The sequence below is a fragment of the Hemitrygon akajei genome, chromosome 17, assembly GCF_048418815.1.
Source record: "Hemitrygon akajei chromosome 17, sHemAka1.3, whole genome shotgun sequence".
NCBI lineage: Eukaryota > Metazoa > Chordata > Chondrichthyes > Myliobatiformes > Dasyatidae > Hemitrygon > Hemitrygon akajei.
In genome coordinates this window covers 77,784,178-77,790,177 of record NC_133140.1, presented here as the reverse complement: position 1 = coordinate 77,790,177, position 6,000 = coordinate 77,784,178, and positions in this window count along the sequence as shown.

Here is a 6,000-nt window from a genome sequence, read left to right as displayed (position 1 = left end):
ATGCATATCATATTTTTTACTGAGTTAAGTATTGTATGTAATTAGTTTTGCTACAACAAGTGTATGGGACATTGGAAAAAAAGTTGAATTTCCCCATGGGGATGAATAAAGTATCTATCTATCTATCTATATTGAAAGTGGAGATTGATCGCTCTTGATTAGTGAAGATGCTAAAAGATGCAGGGAGAGGGTAGAGGAATGGGGTTCAGAGGGAAAATAAATAAGCTGTGATGGAGTGGCAGAGCAGATGGGTCAAGAGGTTGAACGGCTACTTTTGCTCCTATGAATTACAGTCTTATGGTCTTCTGCAGGACAGAAGCAGAGTAATTGAACAAATGGGGCTCAATAATAAACGAGAGCAAACAAAGAACTGTATTAGCCGGAAGGGACTTTGGAAGACTGAGAGGTGATCGCAGTGCTACATGGTAACTTCTTTAATAACTTGAATGGAGTGATACTGGAAAAATGATTGTCCAGGTTCCAAAGCTCACAACTGAGACCACCTTGAAGAAACATGTCTCCCAATGAGGACTGGGGATGAGAGCTAATTTGTCCACACGCGTGACGATTCTTTTGAATGCTCTCACCCTGACAGATATAGAACAGTACAACACATAACCCTTCTCCATGATCCCTCCTAACCCCTCCATTGTTCTTACATGCATGTGCCTATCTCGCTTACGCATGGCTGATTTAAGAAATTTTAATGCTATCGAGCGTTCATACCACCTTCCACGCTGCTACAAAATGAACGTAGAAACATGGATGAAGAAGTCATTCACCAATCAACAACACCATAACCATCTCAATTCCTACTCACATCTAACTCACATACTTTGACATCCTTAATGCACAGGGTGCCACAGCAGTGTTAGTAGTTGGCAAATGCTATTACACTTGGGGTATTGAAGTTCAGAGTTCGATTCTGACATTCTGACATCTCGAGGGAGTTTGTACATTCCCCCCCCCCCCCCCCCCCATGAATGCTCTGGGCTTTCTGGTTTCCTTCAAGGACATACTGGTTAGTAGGTTAATTGGTCATTGCAAAAAGTGTCCCATGATTAGGCTGGGGTTAAGTAGGGGGGATGCTGGGTGGTGTTGCACATTGGGCTGGAAGGGTTTGTTGCATGCTGTATCCATAAATAAAATTAAGATAAGTAAAATAAATAAAATAAATCTATGTCTAACTTGAAAATATTTATGGTCTAATCAACTAGTCTTACTGCATCAAACACTGTAACAAGTAGAACAGGGTCAGTCTATCCCAGTGGCTAAGATCTCTCATATTTGCAACCACTCTGCATCCTCTCTAGGATCTTTATGTTCTTTCCAAAGTAGGTTGACAATAATTGGATGTGAATCCAGTTATCACTGAAATTTATAAACATTCCACTATAAACTGATGGCAAAGACTGGCTCCAGTTCATTGAAATCTCTGCAAGAAGATACTATGATAGGGTCAAGCACACAGCAGCTTCTGAGGATGTTTGAAATTCAAAGTAATTATCTAGTGAAGAACCTGAGGAACTCCTAGGAGTGATGGATGCTCCTTCTTGCCGTTACATGTCTATTCGAAATCCTATCTGGCTGTACTGTCTTAGCAAAGGCTTCTAAACTGCCCTGTCAGAAACAGAGGGAGACAGTGAATATGAATTCACATTATCCTTGAATGGAGTTGTTGAAGAGACCACCTGGCCCATGTGCTCTGTACTTCTTCAAATTTAATTTTCTTTTATCTATAGTGCAGAGTAGGGCCTTCCACCCTGCCTCCAAGCAACCCCCAATTTAACCCTGACTTAATCATTTTACAATGACCAATTAACCTACCAACCGGTATGTCTTTGGACTGTGGGAGGGAATCCACGCAGTCATGGGGGGGAATGTACAAACTCTTTACAGGCAGTGGTAGGAACTCTTTTTACGAGAAATCCAGCTTGCCCCATTCTGAGTTTCCTCATAACACTTCATTATTTTCCCCGGGGCATAATTCTATTTCCTTTTAAAGGCTACCATTGAATGGAGACACCCCCCCCCCCAACTCCACCAGGTAGTAACTTCATAATCCTAGCCTCTTGTTTCCAAAGTTGCCCTTTTGTATGTAGCATCCGTGCCCCCTATTTACCCGTTTGCCTAGGGTGAACTGCCGTCGCCCCGCCAACAGTGCAATACTTCAATGTAAATACGAAGTAATGCCCCCCCCCAGTACATGCTCACAACACAAATATCAGACAATACACCAAAGGCGAGTGAATAATTGCAACTTTATAGTTATTTCTTAGTGATGGGTTAGTGAAACAGGTAACCTATAGGTGCCAAATCAGTAAGATTATCAGTTTGTGCACATAATATTTTAATACGTTGAAGCTCACGCCTCCAGTTCCATCCACAATGACCTTCCAAGCCTTCAGCCACCGTCCGAACCGCCAACGTCCAGTATCCGCCGCCCTGGAACCGCCGTCTGCTCCTCACACGCCCGTCCTCCTCGCTCGCCTCCCGAAATAAAAACCCGCAAACTCCCGCTCAGCTCACACATACAAGATGGCATAACAATTCTCCATTGGTTAGTTCCCCCCCCCCCTTATCTGCAGTTATAACCCAAAAATGCCAGATACAGAAACCCATTACAGCTTTAAACAACATTACAGAGAAGCCATTTTGTTAGCCTGAACAGTTAACACCACAGTTAATGGTACTGAGAGCCCTGCATGGACCTTCCGCTTTAACTGCTCCCTCTAATTATTGATTGTTAAGCCACGAAAAACAGTTTCTCTTTCTTTTCTCCCTTTAAAGCTTATGTTCATATTGATTTCACTTGAGTTGGTCCTCTGGATGTGGGTATAAATATCTACAAGTCAACATGCTCCAGTGTTTTAATATTGCATTTGGAAGACCAGGAAGCCCTAAGATGGTTTCTTCATCAAATGTCTGCTGCTGTCCTTGAGCCTAATGGTAGAAGATTCCAGGATTTTGTATTCAAAATTTCAAAATTCAAAATAAATTTATTATCAAAGTACATATACAACCCTGAAATTTATTTTCTTGCTGGCATACTCAACAAATGCAATAATCATAATAGAATCAATGAAAGACAGCACCAACAGGCAGACAACCAGTGTGTAAAATGCAATAAACTGTGCAAATACAAGAAAAAAATATAATAATAAACAATAAGCAATAAATATTGGGAACATGAGATAAATGAGTCGCTGAACGTGAGTCCATACATTGTGGGAACAGTTGAGTGATGGGACAAGTGAAGTTGAATAACATTATCACCTCTAGTTCAAAAGGCTGATAGTTGAGGGATTGTAACTGTTCCTGAACATGGTGGTGAGGGTCCTGAGGCTCCTGTACCTTCTTTCCTGATGGCACGAGAGAGAAGAGAGCATGACCCTGGAGGTGGGGGTCCCTGATATGGATGCTGCTTTCCTGTTACAATGCTCTGTGTAGATGTGCTCAGTGGTGGGGAGGGCTTTACCTGTGATGGTCTGGGCCATACCCACTACTTTTTGTAGAATGTTCCATTGAAGAGACTTGGTGCTTCCATACCAGGCAATGATGCGTCCAGTCAATATACTCACCACCACACATCTATAGAAGTTGCTCGAAGTTTTAGATGCCATGCCAAATCTTCACAAGCTTTTAGAAAAGTAGAGACATTTTGTTCGTAATGTGTGCTGGGCCCAGGATAGATCCTCTGAAATGATAACACTGAGGAAGTTAAATTTTCTGAATGATGGAAGAAGGGTGGGAAGTGTCTTTGATTGTGCTAGCTACTTTACTAAGGCAGTGAGAAGTATAGACAGAAAAAGATCATTGCACAGAGACTGGGAAAAGGGAGGCTAACATTCTTTCCTAAGCTAATAGTTGAGTCTTCACCCAGTCACTTACTCAGTGCGGTGTCCGAGTAATACATCACATAACACCTTGACCATTCACAGGAACTTTGGAGTCACAGGGACTTGTATAGAACCAGGCTCTATGGCCCACTGTATCTATTCTGACCATCCTATACTAATCTACTTCTATTCTTGCACTTGGTCCATGGATTTCATTACCTTGGCTTTTCAAGTGTTTGTCTGGAGCAAAGATTCTTAGTCTTTTTTATGCCATGGCCCAATACCATTCAGCAAGAGGTCTGTGGACCCTAGGTTGTGAAACCCCAGTCAAGAGTTCTTAAATGTTAGGGTCTCTGCCTCCAGCACCCACTGTGACTGTGTTCCAGATTCTGAGTCCAAATTTTGTTACCAAAGTTTTTCCTCAGGGTTCCCCTCTAATTTTCGAATACCCTCCGCTCTCTTGTACTAGATGCCTCCATTCTCTAATAACTGTGCAACTGGAGCTCAACCTGGAGAAGTGTGAAGAGATTCATTTTGGAAGGACAAAAAAACTTGAAGGCAGAATACAGATTTAATGGCAGGATTCTTAGAAGTGTGGAGCCAATGATCCCTCAAGGTTGCCGTGCAATTGATAGGATTGTTAAGAAGGCATATGGTGTCTAGGCATACATCTATGGTGAAGGCATATATTGTTAAGAAGCCTACATTAGTGGGGAATTGAGTTCAAGGGCCTTGACGTAATGCTGCAGCTCTGTAAAACTCGGGTTGGAACACATTATTGTGCTTGGTTCTGGTTGCTTCATTACAGGAAGGATGTAGAAGCTTTACAGAAGGTACAGAGGAGGTTTATCAGGTTGCGGCCTGGATTAGAGAGCATATCTTATGAGGAAAGGTTGAACGAACTAGGGCTTTTCTCTGTGGAGTGAAGGAGAATGAGAGGTGACTTGATTGAGGTGTACAAGATGATAAGAGGCATAGATCAAGTGGACAACAGGAGACTTCTTCTTGGGGTGGAGATGGCTAAAACAAGGAGGCATAATTTTAAGGTGATTGGAGGAAAGCATAGGGGAATGTCAAAGGTAATCTTTTTTTAACAGAGTAGTGGGTGTGTGGAATGCACTGCCAGATGTGGTACAGGCAAATATATTAACGGCTTTTAAGAATCTTAGATAGGCACGTGGATGATTTTAAATAAATGAAGGGCTATATAGGAGGGAAGGGTTAGATTGATCTTAAGAGTTGGTTAAAAGGTCAGCACAACATTGTGGACCGAAGGGCCTGTACTGTGCTGTACTGTTCTATGCTGCCCCGTACCAGATGCCTCCATTGTCCAATATTTATGCATTATCAATATCATTTTTGTTACTGCAGTTAGGACCTCTGAAAAAATCTATAACATGAAGAAATGCTTTTGCTATTTGTAGGAATTCTAAGTGGCAGTTGTGATAATCACAAATTCATTTTCCACGCACACTGTGAATTAAACCTCATCCAATATCCCCAGAAGGGATTATTCTGCTCAGGCAAGCATTGTCTAATACCACAGACACTGGAATGCCTTTAATGTAGACATTTTCTGTTGAGAAGAAGCAAATGGCGTTTTATAAATGATGTCAGCTCACAGGGGGAGTAAGGCTGCTACAAACTTAATCAAAGTTATTAAAAAAGTAAATCAAACACTCGCTGACAGTTAACATAGAAAGGGGAGGGGCTTACATTAACTTCTTAAGTGCCATTAAGTTTGAAAGTTGCTTCTGGTTCATGTGACTTGTCGGTTGCCAAGGTCCGCTTCTATAGCCTTGTATTCATGCAATCTCTATAGGACTCTATATTAACGTTGAACTATGAACATAATGTTGCATCAACATCCAAGAGCCTATATGTGTGAGAGACATCTGCCAGACTTCTGGTAAGAGTTACTTATGTTGACTGAAGATTTACATATACAGTACATGAGGCTATTTGGGCCATTTGTTTCATACTAGCTCCTAACAAAGCAATTTTAATTTAATTTATTTATTTAGATGTATAGTGTGGAACAAGCCTTTCTAGCTCACAGATGCTCCGCCCAATGACCCACCTATTTAGCACGAACCTAATCACAGGACAATTTACAATAACTGATTAACCTACTAACCAATAAGTCCTTGGATTGATAAGA